Below are 15,402 nucleotides of genomic sequence, written 5' to 3' on the forward strand. Positions count from 1 at the left end.
TCACCCCTTATATTCTTCCATGAGTGCTCACTTTCTGTAAACAGGCCTTTAAATGATGGTCTTATCTTGCCACATTTGCTGTGCATTCAAAGATGGAAGTCAAATGGCAGGCTCTGTCTTTCAGAGATGTTGGTGTTTATATTTCTTTCTCGGACTTCAAAGTGAGAAGATTTATGTGACAGTCCTTCTGAGAGGAAAGGCTGTAGGGTGTTATTTTTGATAATACACCGCAACATCTAAATGTCTGTAAATGAATTGTGCAATGATTCCGAAATATATCAGAATAGCACAAATGGAGTGCTTTTTTTTTTTAGCATTTCTGAAGTGTGGAGGAAAAATGGTGTAATACAACCAAAACAAATCAATACATTTGGTGATGCAATTATGTCACATATCGTTTGTGCGCTGTACAGCTTTATCATTAAAACTCTGTGTGCAAATGTAATGGTCCTTTCAATTGAAAATGTGTTGTCTGTAATGGCAGTGTGCTACCACACCATGCATTCTCCATTCCATGCAACTACACTCTATTCCACTCTCCACTCTACTCCACAACACTCTACTCCACAACACTCTACGCCACAACACTCTAAGCCACTCCATTCTAAGCCACTCCATTCTAAGCCACTCCAATCTACGCCACTCCACTTCGATACTCCGTGACACTCCACTCTAGGCCACTGTATGACATTCTACACCACTATATATGCTACGCCACTCTATCTCACTTCACTCTAGGCCAATCTACGACACTGCACTCTCGGCCACTCTATGACACTCCACTCTACGACAATCCACTCCATGATACTTCACTCTATTACCCTCTACTCCATTCCACTCTACTCTACGCCATTCTACGACACTCCACACTACAACACTGTACACAACTTCACTCTAGGCCACTCCACAATACACCACTCCACTCTAACAATTCACTCTGTGCCATTCCATCACACTCCACTCCTCTACACAACCCTCTATGCAACTTCAGAACACTTCAATATACAACACTCCACTCCACAGCACTCTGCTCTACGACACTATATGACACTTAACGCCACCCCACTCTGCGATACTTTGCTCCACTCTACGTAACTCCATGCTATGCCACTTCACGCTATGCCACTCCACAGCCATTTAATCCATTCTACATTACACCGCTCCACTCCACTCTACTACACTTTTCTCCACTCTGTGCTATGCCAATTTATGCCCCTCCACTGTACATCACTCCACTATGTTACACTCTACGCTGCACCTCTCTACGACAGTCTACACTATGACACTATTCACCCTTCACTCTTTGACACTCTAGTCCACGTTATGCCTCTACCACTCTATGATACTCCACTCTACTCTATGCCACTCCACTCTCTGCCCATCTATGCCACTTCACTCTCCGCCACTCCATTCTAAGCCACTCCAATCTACGCCACTCCAATCTACGCCACTCCAATCTACGCCACTCCAGTCCAGTCACTCCACTTCGATACTCTGTGACACTCCACTCTAGGCCACTGTATGACATTCTACACCACTATATATGCTACGCCACTCTATCTCACTTCACTCTAGGCCAATCTACGACACTGCACTCTTGGCCACTCTATGACACTCCACTCTACGACAATCCACTCCATGATACTTCACTCTATTACCCTCTACTCCATTCCACTCTAGTCTAGTCTACGCCATTCTACGACACTCCACACTACAATACTGTACACAACTTCACTCTAGGCCACTCCACAATACACAACTCCACTCTGACAATTCACTCTGTGCCATTCCATCACACTCCACTCCTCTCCACAACACTCTATGCAACTTCAGAACACTTCAATATACAACACTCCACTCTACAGCACTCTGCTCTACGACACTATATGACACTTAACGCCACCCCACTCTGCGATACTTTGCTCCACTCTACGTAACTCCATGCTATGCCATTTCACGCTATGCCACTCCACAGCCATTTAATCCATTCTACATTACACCGCTCCACTCCACTCTACTACACTTTTCTCCACTCTGTGCTATGCCAATTTATGCCCCTCCACTCTACATCACTCCACTATGTTACACTCTACGCTGCGCCTCTCTACGACAGTCTACGCTATGACACTATTCACCCTTCACTCTTTGACACTCTAGTCCACGTTACGCCACTCCACTTTATGCCTCTACCACTCTATGATACTCCACTCTACGCCACTCCACTCTCTGCCCATCTATGCCACTTCATTCTATGCCACCATTCTCCAATCCATGCTACGCCACTCTACTCTACAACACTCTACTACACCACTTCACTATACGCCACTACTCCACTCTCTGCTCCATTTTACCCCACTTCCTCCACGACACTCTACAAATATCCGTTTTATGACCCTCCATTGTACAACCCTCCACTCTACGACCCTCACTCCACACCACTCTATTCAACTCTATGCCAGTCTACTCCACTCTATGACACGCCATTCTACTCTATGCCACTCCCCTCTACACTACTCTACTCTATGTCACTCCCCTCTACACCATACTATGCCACTCTACAACACTGTGCCACTCCATTCTATGCCACTCTATGGCACTTTACTCCACTCTATAACACTTTACTCTGCTACATGCTGCGCCACTCTTCACCCCTTCACTCTATGACACTCTGATCCACTCTACAACACTCTACTCTACTCTATGCAATTACACTCTATGCCCCTCTACTCCACTCGGCCCCCCTCCACTCTATGTCCCTCCATTCTAGACCCCTCCCTTCTATGTCACTCTACACTTCTCAACTCTACAGCACTTTACTCTTCACCACTCTAATATACAACACTCCACTCTACAACACTCTATGCCACTCTACGACACTCCACCCTATGCCATTGCACTCCACTCGATGCCACTGCACTCTATGCCACTTCACTCTATGCCACTCTCCTCTTCACCATAAACCTTTAGCCATGCTGACCAGCAGCCAAGGTATTGTACAACATGGCTAAAACACATTGGCAACGCCAATAGCTCTTGCATATGTGCTACCTATTGGCTTTACCAATGCTTGTTTGTATTTCTTATGTTCATAGTCCACTTAACGGGTTACCTCCCTAGGTTGTCCATTCTGAGATGTTTTGTTTAAAAAGTTTCTAATCCTGAGCAGGCATGGACTAAAGGGAGAAGTAGTTGAGAGATCGGCTTGCATAGGCTTAGTTAATATTATCCCAAATCTGATTGCTATTGTAAGATGCCAAGAAGTGGCTGCTATATGTGGCTACTCGGGTCGGTACTAAATTAAAGTCCTCTGTTGGCTGGTGATATGAGACAGATCTCTTCAGGTATTCCACAACTGTTCATTTGGTCATCTGCCCTGCGTCCCCAAATCTGTGACCCTGTTTTAAAAAAAACATTTTTAGGCATGCCACAGGCTAATCCTGTGTGCAGGCATTAACCTAGACCTGCTCTTTGATACTACTAGGTTCTGGATGTAGTCCTGAAACAGCAGGGGAGCACCAAGCATACCCTCATGGTGACATAGGACTATCCTCCCTGTCACAAGTTTGTTGTATGGAGCACGTTGTTGGCAACATACTATGATAGTGAATTACAATGATAGGCTTTTCACCTGTCAGATATGAAGGTGCGTTTACTGGCTTGTTTATCTAAAGTTCTGCTGCTCGCAATGAACTCGTAATCCTAAACACAACCTCTTGTGCATGTTTTTGTTTGCTAGAAGCAATAGTGTGCCATGCAAGAGTGCTGCAGGCCTGTGGGTTCCATTTTGAAAGCCCACAGCCTGAACCAGAGTACAAGATTGAAGAAGAGCTGCTTTTTTCTACCAAGCATATGTGTATTGCTGGCATCTCCTGGAAGGGAGGGAGAGCACCATTGATTTTGATTGCAGCCGCCATTTGGTGGAAAGCACGGGGTGCAGAATTAGGCCTGTTGTATCTGTTGGTAGGGAAAGGAGTAATTTGAAGGAGCACAGTCTCTTGTCTGTCTTCCTGATCACTACGAGGCATAATCGTAAATATCTGGGCGCTGCCTGCCCTCACCTCTTTGTAGTTTTTTGGTGATTACTCCACAGGGAGACTTCCCTGCTGGGCAGAGCATCCATGCAAACAGAGGCCAGGCCTGGCCAGGGCACATGGAAAGGGAACTCAAACCAGTTCCTAGGGTCAGACCTGGAATATACATCCTAAGTCTGAAAAAGCGGTATCAATTTTGGAGCCCATTGTTGTTCGTTCGTTGTGGTATCTTCTTTTACCAAGGAGAAGGTACTCCTCAGAATACTCAGGAACTACAAACCAGCAACAGGTGGAGTCCTACTAACAGCAAACTCCCAAGAGGTGAGAGACGCCAGGAAACCGATCTGAAGGAGTACCTACTAACTGTCCTGGGAGAGGTGAGATCCTGCTTGTGAGTGAGGGAAGTAAGCCTTAACCCTACAGGAGAAGCAGCACATTGAAGGACTACTGCAACTGACCCAGGCAACTGACCGGGACTCATGGAGCAAGAGCGCTCAAGGAATCGCTGTACTGCTGGATCCGGCGGTTCGATCTTTATGAACGTTCCTTGTTGGAGCCCCCATGCCCCTGGTTTGGTGGGTAAAAGTGAAGCTGGTATCCCTACTGTTGGTGGCCTGTGTGCCCACAGCACTGCCTCTGTGCTGGGTCACATGCAGCACCAGTCAGTTTACCTGATAGGCCCTGACCCTACTGGGAAGAGGGCTGACCCTACTGGGAAGGGGGGCACATAGTGCAAGGGTGATCCCACTAGATCTAGGGGCAGTCTGATTAGCGGGGAGGTATGTCAGTACAACGCGATCTTTTAGATCGCGGTACTTGACAACGCGGATATTACAACGCAAGTCGTTACAACGACTTGCGTTGGAGGGCGCGGATTGAGGTATATTATAATTTTATATTCCAACACCAGTCCACGTAACAGTAGGGAAGTTGTTGGAATATAAAATTACAATATTCCTTAACCAACAGCGCCATCCAGCGCAAGTCGTAGTAACGACTTGCGTTGTAATGGCAGCGTTGTAATGGACCCGCGGTGTAAACACCGCGTCGTAAAGGTTGTTTACCGATTAGCGGTGGCTCCTACAAGTACCAATTCCTGCCCCCAGGTATCAGGTATTCACGTATAAATAACAGATTAGGGATTGGATCGCACACCCTTAGTTTAACGTAGTATTCCTCCAAATTTGACATTAGAATAGATGAATGCGTGCTCATTTGTAACGTGCTTAGCCCACACTGCACGTGAAAAACTACATCACAGTCAAGAGGGGCGCCTGTACACCCCAAACCGCTGGTACAGCCACAATTGCAATTTGCATAATTTTTTCTTTCAATTTTGTTCCTTTTTTCTCCTTTTTTAACTCAGTGCAAACTCAATTTTTATCACTCTTCACTACTTTTCAAGCTTTCATGCAATCAAAATCAATTTTCATAGGCTTCTCATGTTCAAAACGGGCCATCCGAACCTCAAACTCAGAACACGTACAAGTGCTGTATTCTTCAAAAGCAGTTTAATGTATCCCAATGCATTTCAAGCCGAATATGGCCCTTCGTCTGGGGAAACTGAAATTAACAATAACATACATTTTCAGATTCAAGTATATTTGCCTTGTAGAGTATTATATGTTTTTTGTGTAATAAAAGTACTTGTCTTTTCTGCAAAGAGAAGCACTGAGCTTATTACTGATTTTATTGTGCAGCTGGGCAAACTTGTATAGATTCCTGAGCCAGAGTGACCCTCACACTAACCTCCCTGAGAAGCCTGTGACTGCTTGACCTACTCTAGCACTGAGAGTCAAGTGTGGAAAGGGCTGTGCTTAGGCTGGTTTGTGGATTCATACTAGGTCTGGCCCCGAACAGCAGAGGATTAAGGCCTCAGCCACCATGGATGTAGCCCAGTAGTCCCTGCCCGCCCCATGGCCTCCTGAGAGGATCTTATAGTTATGAAGATGAGACCTGGATAAAAAGCTAATGAGCAAATGATGTTTGACTCTGTGATGTTGAGAGCTACGCTATCTCTTAAAACAGCAATGCAATTAACGCTTGTGGTATTCAAGAATAAATGAGACAAAAGTGAAAACTGTATACAGTTATAAAGAATCTGTACCATGAAACCAATCTGCAAAATTAGAACTTTGGTCTGTGAAAAGAATTTACAATAAAGGAAATGTGTTTCCCGTATACATAACATTAGCATTTCAATGGGGCTGCATTACAACCAATTTTGGATTTTAGAAACCCACTGATTTTGGATTTAAGAAAAAACACCCACCTGTGTGAAACCAGAGAGTCAGCAGGATGGCATACAAACATGTCAGTGCCTGGCCATGCAGACTAGTGCAGGGCTAAGTAGTAAGTTAAGAAGCTGAACCTGTATGAAAATAGTTTTCCTGACAGTGGCACCGTATTTGGAGTTCTGGAGTCTTCACTGTGATCATCCATGCCCTTGCCTGGAAAATAGCCTAACAGTTTAAGCTTTTGCTTGTGAAAAGGTCCCACACCTGTCAGAGAAGAGGATCTCCATGCTGATCGCAGAAAATGTGCACGGTCGATGGGAAAGAGCTGTCAAATGTCTTGGAACCGTCAAATCATGGGAGTATCGTCTTCTTTCCTAACGCGCTCTATCACAGGCTAAGTACCCGAGTGGTCAATGCATCTGCAATACCTGGCTTGGTTACGACCTTGGTGGGATGGGTTAAAATCATACTCCACCCCTGACAGGGATTAGAGTGTAACAAATAATCATCTCTGCCCTTGCCAGTTGGCCAAGGAGGATTGCGTTGGCCTGTCCCTTTGGATTCCTTCCACCGTATCCAATGGTGGTGGTGGGGGCTTCTTGCCTTTCCTGCTTTCCCAAGGGCTGAAGCATGGGTGGGGAAATCAGAGGCCTTTTTAATTTTCATTTATTTTCAGTGGAGCAGCTGTTAGCTGTCTCAATGTTATGTGCCCTTTACAACCTTGCAGAAGGACTTGAAGGTAATTTGCTCCCATGCCCTGGCAAAGTAGGTGGGGGTAGGGATACACCCTTTCACTTTATGCTTTTAATATTCCCAGCATTGCCCAATGCCTCGGAAGATAGGTTTACTTTGCTAAAGAAAAGAGGAGTGGATTTATGTCTCCGGTCTTTTACTCTCGTGAAATTGCCTGAGGGTTGGGGCGGGGTCTTTGGGTGCCCTACCTCATAGGGTTGTTTTTAAAGGAAAACATTTTCACTGGAATTGAGACTAAAGCAATGACATCAATGATTGGCTTGCTCCTAACTAGTTAGGGGGGAGCTACATAGTCAATAGGTTGAATACAATCTATCTAATGACATGGTTGGGCTGAAGCCCATACCCATACTAAAGAAAAAGAGAATTCTCTCTTGAATCATGAGTGAGGCTTCCAATTTCAGGCAACAAGCATTGCCAATGCCAAATGGTCTGGCTTTAAAGGAATGTATGGTAATGTGAAGCATTACAAGTAAATAACATGTTTTGCGTAGCAGTAAAGAAATGTTAAATCATATTGGTGAAGGTTAAAAGGTCAGGTGACAGTTGCACTGTCAAACTAGACCTTAAAATCCATGTAGATTAATGACTGCCCTCCTCCCATCTATGCTGCTGCCAGAGAAAGAGAAACACAATAAATTAACTAGTTATCTAAGACACTTTTACACCATTACAATGTGATGTGTGTGCCACTGAAAGTTCAAGGTCAGACAGCTTGATAAATAAAGACAATGCTCACAGCTGTTGGAGGGCATGCACTTTTTTTGTGGAAGCACACAACTTCTGCCCAATGAAAACATGACTCCCAACATGTGGGCAGAGCTAAATCCACTCTCTAGTGGTACTCACATATTTGTCTGCAACAGCTACGCTGCCAAACCATATCATAAAATAAAGCATGCAATGGTACCGTTAGCCCCTCATCATGCTGTGCAGGAAAGATCATTTACAAGTTATTGCAGCCTTTATCTCAGTTCTAGTTACATTTCTGTATTTTTACGACTGATTCTCACTCAAATCCCTGTGGAAACCTTTTAGGTGTGATAGCAGGTAATCTCTCTAGTAGTCAAGGCTCCTCCTCCTTATCAGAAGTAAAGATTTTGTAACTCTTCTGGATGGTAATTAGAGGCTGGAACACTGCTTGGAGAAGCCACTTAAGGTTGGGAGATTGTAATCCAGTCTTTAAAATTGCTTTCGATTCTCTGTGTTCTGAGCAATACATTGCAGGCTCCTCAGTTTGAGGCATCAACAATGACCCACACATATAGAAAGTAATTTACATATTCACTTTTGTGTACAGGCTATATGTTTCTGCTGTAAAGAGGAGGCTAAATTTAAACAGTGATGTGTTTAGTTAGTTTGGTGTTACAACAGCAGCGAATGGGCTTTCCATATGGTCATTAATCATTGGCGAGGCGGGATAGCATCAAGTTTGTGTGATGGAGCTCTGAGAAGATAAATTACTGAAATCTGAATGTGGGAATTGGAGATTGGGGAATGTGATGCAGTTTCAGAATGGAGGTGTGTCTAGGTGTGTCTGGCTACTATGAGCAGCTTTTAAATTAAAGTGCACTTTTAAACTGCATTGTAGTGTTAAAACTAGTTAGGGTAACTCATAATCATTCCTATACCTGTTATCCATAATTAAGGCTTCCGGTTTTCCAATTTTACAGATAAATACAGACAGAAAACAACGTATTTCCTGTCTGTATTTATTTTTAAAAGTGGAAAAATACAGAAAAGTGTGCTTTTTTAGCGACACTCCTTGTTGTCCTTCATGAATTCCAGACCAACTGCTAAGCAGGTAGACAACATGGGGATTTAAAGGCAAAGTAAGATTCCTTGAAATACAGGCATATGTTAACATATATTTGTTTATAATGCTAATATTTCCCTGACGGTGTAGTGTTTTGCTATATGTAACTGCTTAGTTTGATAAAACACGACAGGCGTCAGAGTATGAGTGTATGTTTATCAAGTAAAATAAATGTGGAAATATACCATTTTATGACTCCATTCATTCTCAAAACAAAAAAGAAATATAGATAAATACCATTAAAATAGCCCAAAAATAAATATAGATAAATATAGAAGGAAATGTTAAATAAAAAAAAGAATAATACCATAATACAGGGAGACCTATCCATAATACACACAATGGATAACCATCTGATGAAAATGTGGTTTAAAAATAACAGATCTAAAACAGGGTTATCCAATGCTTTCTGTAGTGAGAGCCGCTTGTGGCCAATGAAAATCTACTGAGTTCCTAAAGACTAACCCCCAGATTCAACAAGAACACATTTTGCTATTCCTTAATAGCGAAAAATACCGATTCGCTATTAAGGAATAGCAAAATGCTATTCATCAAGAAATCACTTAAAAAATAGCGAGTTCTAATAATTCCTTAATTGCGACTCGCAAATTGCGAGTCGCAATTAAGGAATATCTCCCCATTCATTCCTATGGGCCTAGAGGTCCATAGGAATGAATGGGAAGACAATCTCAATTTGCTAATCGCAATTAGCGATTCGCAAATTGAGATTGCGATTTCAAGGGTGCAGGGGTGTCCAAAGGACACCCTGTTGCACCCCTGAAATTGATGTGTGCACATATGTTGCGCACACACATGCCCTTAGGGCATGTGTGTGCGCAACATGAAACTTTGAAAAATGCACTTTAGTGCACTTTTCAAAGTTTTTGCTATTTACCACGTAGTTAGACTTCGCGGTAAATAGCGGCCCCAGATTGCGAATTCACAATTTTAAAATGGTTCATGAATTGCATTTAAGGAATCTCAAATTGAGATTCCTTAAATGCAATTAATCGCAATTTAGCGATTTCTGGAATTGCGATTTTTGCATTTGGGATGATGAATCCCAAATGCAAAAATAGCGCTCGCAAAGGGCCAGATTCTGAGAATCTGGCCCTTTGCGAGACGATTTTAGTTTGATGAATCCGGCTGTGAGCAACTCCAGCACAGTTCCTGCTGCGGCGCAAATTAAAAAATATTGTAGGCAAAATGCAAGGCAGAATAAAAATGAAAAGGCCTCGGCCTGTGCACATCTTAGTTCATGGGAAATCTGACTTCACACTGAGCAGAAATGGGCAGTCAGTCTCAGCTTCTGTGGCTCACCGAAGTTTACTGGGATTCCCTAAACCTCTGCCAAGTACCAGTTCAACTGATTGGAATTGCCAACCTCCCTCAGTTCCTCCTCTCGACTGCTCTCTATTTGACTCTCTTCTGTGATGAAGAAAACCTTGTGCTGCTTATTCTCCAGCTGTACCTATACTCTGAAGGAGGGAAGCTTACACTCTTTCTACTCAAGGTGTACCTGTATTATGAAGAAGAGGTGTTTGCACTGTTGTTGGCCCATGTTAAGAAAAAGGGATATATTCAATAGACTTGCATAACATTCCACATGCACTAGGGACTGTTTCACAATATTTGATGTGAGAAAGCAAAACCTGTACCTCTGACTAAGACCCCATTGCGGTAGAATAGTTGAAACACAAAAAAAGGATAAGTTAAGCAGGGTCCAGGGCTTCAACCGTTTTGTTTTTAATATTGTGGTTGGGAGTGTCTAGTAAAAACATTTCTAATCCACCCGTCCACAATTTTTAAACAGGTGTGACAGTTTAAGAAAGGGAAAATATAAATGTTGACATAAGGGACATAACCTCACTCAAACTAGGCAGCCCATCACAAGGCGGCATAATTATAACTAGTTTGTTTAGGTCTGTTTACAGCAGTCCTTTAACTCCTCTCACCCCCTCTTTAGTGTGTTAGCTTCCAGTGATTTACCTGCTCTGTGTGTGTACAGGAATTGTGTGATGTCCCCCCCTGCTACTGCCACCTGTCCTTTACTTATTCTTCTGTTAGGGAAGATTGTGCTGCCCTTGTCCACTTTGTACCTTTGTTGTGTGTTGTGGATCTCAGTATAAAACCTTCCACTACACAAAAGGCAAAAACAATGACATTGCTTGTTTTGGTGCATGATATGAATGAAATATAAATAGGGTGTGCTTTACATCTTGCATGTGAAATAAGAGGTTTTTGAGATGGACTAGACAACTTGGTAAACATTTTATAGCGTACCTGATAAGTAGCTCCATGCCATATAACACCGTCTGGCCATTCTGTCCTTTTATCCAACAGGGCTTGCTGGAGTTTTGAGCCCATAGTGACAGTGTTAAAATAAATACTACAAGCCCAACAATGGCACATGCTGGAGGCTGAAAAGCCAGCAATCAACGATGGTATTTTTGTCTCATGCTGCTACTTGGCGGAATGGTGAAATGTAAAATGCAATTTAGTTCTGGAATTTCTGCTTCTTTTTCTTGTAGGTAGCCAAGGGTTAAACAGCTAAGTGTGTGAGAGGGCAGAGGTAGACTTTTAAATTCAAATGTCAGCATCTTACTGCTAATGGGCTAACATCAACACTCCTTGGAAAAACAAACCAGCATACTAAAATGACATTAATTTCCAGAGCAATGCAAGGAGCCATAGCTGGACCTGTCTGAAGAGACAGTGAAAAGCAAGGGAAAACAATGTACTGACACCCATCTTGAGCCCAGCGTCGGTCTAGATGTTTGTATGATTGAGGTGGAGCGCCTGCAGCACCCCTGTGATGATGCCCTGTCTTGAAAAGATGCAGAAAAGGTCACCAGTGTTTGGGAGGATCAGTTCAGTTCTCTAATCTTTTTCATCCCGCGTTTTCATGTTTCCCATATCCTTGAGCAACAACCTTAGTTCTTTGTAGTCTGGATTTCCAGTCCTTATTGTGCTATTTTCATAAGAGAACCAACAGAACTCCAAGTCCCACAATGCAAGTCAAAGACCTGACCTGGATGTTCTACTTACAGTGCTGTAAGTGAGGTGGGGCTTGCCAATGCTGAGACCGGGCAGTACTGGCTTTGAAACTCTGCAGGCAGAAACACCGGTTGACTTCTCAAAAAAAGGCTTTAAGTACTTTTAAGGCGATCTATGTCAGAGAGGCAGTCACTATTTATTTCACAGGTTGTACTTCATCTTTCAGTCCCTAAGAGCATTTGTTTTTCTAGATGTATTTGCAGCAGCGGCTCCTTTGCAAAGGCGGAGGAGCATTGCCCCACGGCTTTTCAGCAATGCAAAAAAGGAAAAATAAAATGATAATATCAGAAGGCTAGTAACGGATGGGATGGCTGGGGAAACTGATGACATATAGCCCGTTGCATTCCGAGGCTAAAATACTGCTGCTCCACATACAGGCTGCGGAGTGCCCCTTTTACTCTGAGCGTGGTGTCCTGGAGAAGGAGCCCCGGGTGAGGACATGATCCCCTGCGACGCTATCAGGAGCGAGCAGCAGCAGAAAGAGGAAGTGGACGCAATACAGAAGAGGGAGGAGAGCGTTGTTAGAAAGGCGATCCCGGGGGAGGCAGAAGATGTCTGATTGACCACCCCTAGGTCCACCCCTCCTTCTGGAAGTGGCCGAGCGTTGTCGAGAGGCCTCCTGAGCGAGGTTCCTCTCCTAGGATCGTACAGCAGAGCAAGCACACCACTACAAATGGACACCACACAAGAGGATAAGTTCTTAGGCTTTATCAATAATAAAGGGTGATGATTCGGCAATATGTACAAGCGGATCGAGAGATCCGTAAAGTCTCGTAAACAGGGAACAGGGTAGCGGGTCAGTCTCAGTTCTGGTTGGGCGTAGGGATACCCTGCGCACAGCTCTCAATCCTCGAGCTGGGGGGTTCCAAGAGGTCGAGCCGCGGCACCGCCAGCAGGACTCACAAGATGGTTTCAGCGAAGATGGGCCGCGGCAGCGCCAGCAGGACTCCAACGGTGGTTTCAGCGAGGACGGGCCGCGGCAGCGCCAGCAGGCTCCCAAGGTGGTTTCAGCAAAGATGGGCCGCGGCAGCGCCAGCAGGCTCCCAAGGTGGTTTCAGCAAAGATGGGCCGCGGCAGCGCCAGCAGGCTCCCAAGGTGGTTTCAGCAAAGATGGGCCGCGGCAGCGACAGCAGGCTCCCAAGGGGGTTTCAGGATTCAGGGTAGCGAGTTCTTCTCGGGGTCAGCCGCGACAGCGTCAGCAGGGCTCTCGACTCCAGGATACAACTGGCGTCCTAATCCAGGGCTAGCCCAGATATAGGACTGGAGTCCTTGGATGTCCGGACCCTCGCACCTGGGGGCCAGAGGGGCCGGGATCGTGGTGTCCCGACACCCAGCAGGGGGGTGGAGCCAGCGCCCAGGGAGGTCGGAGGGCGATCGATACCAGGCATCCAGGGACAGCTGAAGGGCCATCGAAACTCCCCTCGGGAATCCGTCGAGTGGCCACTCTGCCACCTGGGGGGATCTTGGTGCCTCGATGTCGGGGCTTCGCTGGGGTTGGGACCGAGGCCACGTGCTCGGGACGCGATGGGCCCAAGATGGCGTCGGGCCTGGCATGGTGGTCCGGAGTGGTAGCCGGACCTGCAGAGTTGGGGCGCGGAGGGTTCGCCGGGTACCAGGGGGAAGAGCCGGGGGTTGCCAGGGTGGCTGCTCCTGTCGAGAGTTCGTGTAGGGTAGCGGATCGATGGAGGGCCGATCTCGTCCCGGGCCCGCCATGCGGGAGGGGTAGGACCACGCCATGAGGCCGGGTCCAACACACGTCCCCCCAGCTGAAGGCAGGGGAGAGTCACCCATCCTCTTGGGGGTTCTCCTCGCCGAGGCGGAAGAAGCGGGACAGGCCATCAGCATTGGCGTGGTCATTGCCAGGGCGATGCTCCACAGTGAAGTCCATCCCTTGGAGGGAGATGGACCATCGCAACAGCTTCGGGTTTTCGCCACGCATCTGCATCAGCCACCGCAGGGGCCGGTGGTCGGTCTGGACCCGGAAGTGGGTGCCGAAGAGGTAGGGCCATAGTTTCTTTAGGGCCCATACGACGGCAAAGGCTTCTCTCTTGATGGTGCTCCATCGTTGTTCCCTAGCCAGCAGGCGCCGACTGATGAAGGCCACAGGCCGGTCGATTCCCTCAGGGTTAACTTGTTACAGGACCGCCCCGATGCCGTGCTCCGAGGCGTCGGTTTGGACCACAAACTCTCGGCTGTAGTCGGGGGCTTGGAGCACTGGGGCGGTGCACATGGCAGTTTTCAGAGTCTCAAAGGCTGTTTGGCACTCGGGGGTCCAGTGCACCTTCTGTGGTAGTTTTTTGGAGGTCAGTTCAGTGAGAGGCCCCACAATGCTCCCATAGTCTTTGATGAAGTGCCGGTAATATCCCGTGAGCCCCAGGAAGGCTCGGACTGCTGTCTGGGTGACCGGGGGCTCCCAGGCCCGGACGGCGTCAATCTTTGGTTGGAGGGGAGCCACCTGGCCGCTCCCTACTTGGTGTCCCAGATAGGTCACAGACCCTTGGCCTATCTGGCACTTGCTGGCCTTAATTGCCAGTCCGGCCCGTCGGAGGGCCGTCAGGACCTCCCAGAGGTGCGTCAGGTGCTCGTCCCAGTGGAGGCTGTACACCGCAATATCGTCCAGATAGGCGGCGCTGAACTCTTCTAGCCCCGCCAGCACTCTATTCACTAGTCTCTGGAAGGTGGCCGGGGCGTTTTTCATGCCGAAGGGCATCACTTTGAAATGGAAGTGGCCATCGGGGGTCGAGAAGGCAGATCGCTCTTGGGCACCAGGGGTGAGGCCGAGCTGCCAATACCCGGCCGTGAGGTCGAAGGTGCTGAGATACCTGGCGGCCCCCAGGCGATCGATCAGTTCATCCGCCCGGGGGATGGGATGGGCGTCGGTCCTGGTGACGGCATTCAGTCCCCGGTAGTCAATCAATCAATCAAAGCATTTGTATAGCGCGCTACTCACCCGGAGGGTCTCAAGGCGCTTGGGGAGGGGGGTTCCGCTACTGCTCGAACAGCCAGGTCTTGAGCTGCTTCCTGAAGGCGAGGTGGTCCTGGGTCCGGCGGAGATGGGTCGGGAGGGAGTTCCAGGTCTTGGCGGCGAGGTAGGAGAAGGACCTTCCCCCTGTGGTGGCTCTTCGGATGCGGGGGACGGCGGCGAGGGCGTGGCCGGTCGATCGAAGCTGGCGTTTGGGAGCGTAGAAATTGAGGCGGCTGTTGAGGTATCCTGGGCCTTGGTTGTGCAGGGCTTTGTGTGCGTGGGTGAGGAGACGGAAGGTGATTCTCTTGTTGACCGGGAGCCAGTGCAGGTCTCTCAGGTGTCTGGAGATGTGGTTGTGACGGGGGATGTCCAGGATGAGTCTTGCTGAGGCGTTCTGGATCCGCTGGAGTCTCTTCTGGAGTTTGGCGGTGGTTCCGGCGTAGAGGGAGTTGCCGTAGTCCAGTCGGCTGGTGACGAGGGCCTGGGTGACCGTCTTCCTGGTCTCGGTGGGGATCCACCGGAAGATCTTGCGTAGCATGCGTA

Source organism: Lissotriton helveticus, chromosome 6 (genome assembly GCF_964261635.1).
Source record: "Lissotriton helveticus chromosome 6, aLisHel1.1, whole genome shotgun sequence".
NCBI classification, from domain to species: domain Eukaryota; kingdom Metazoa; phylum Chordata; class Amphibia; order Caudata; family Salamandridae; genus Lissotriton; species Lissotriton helveticus.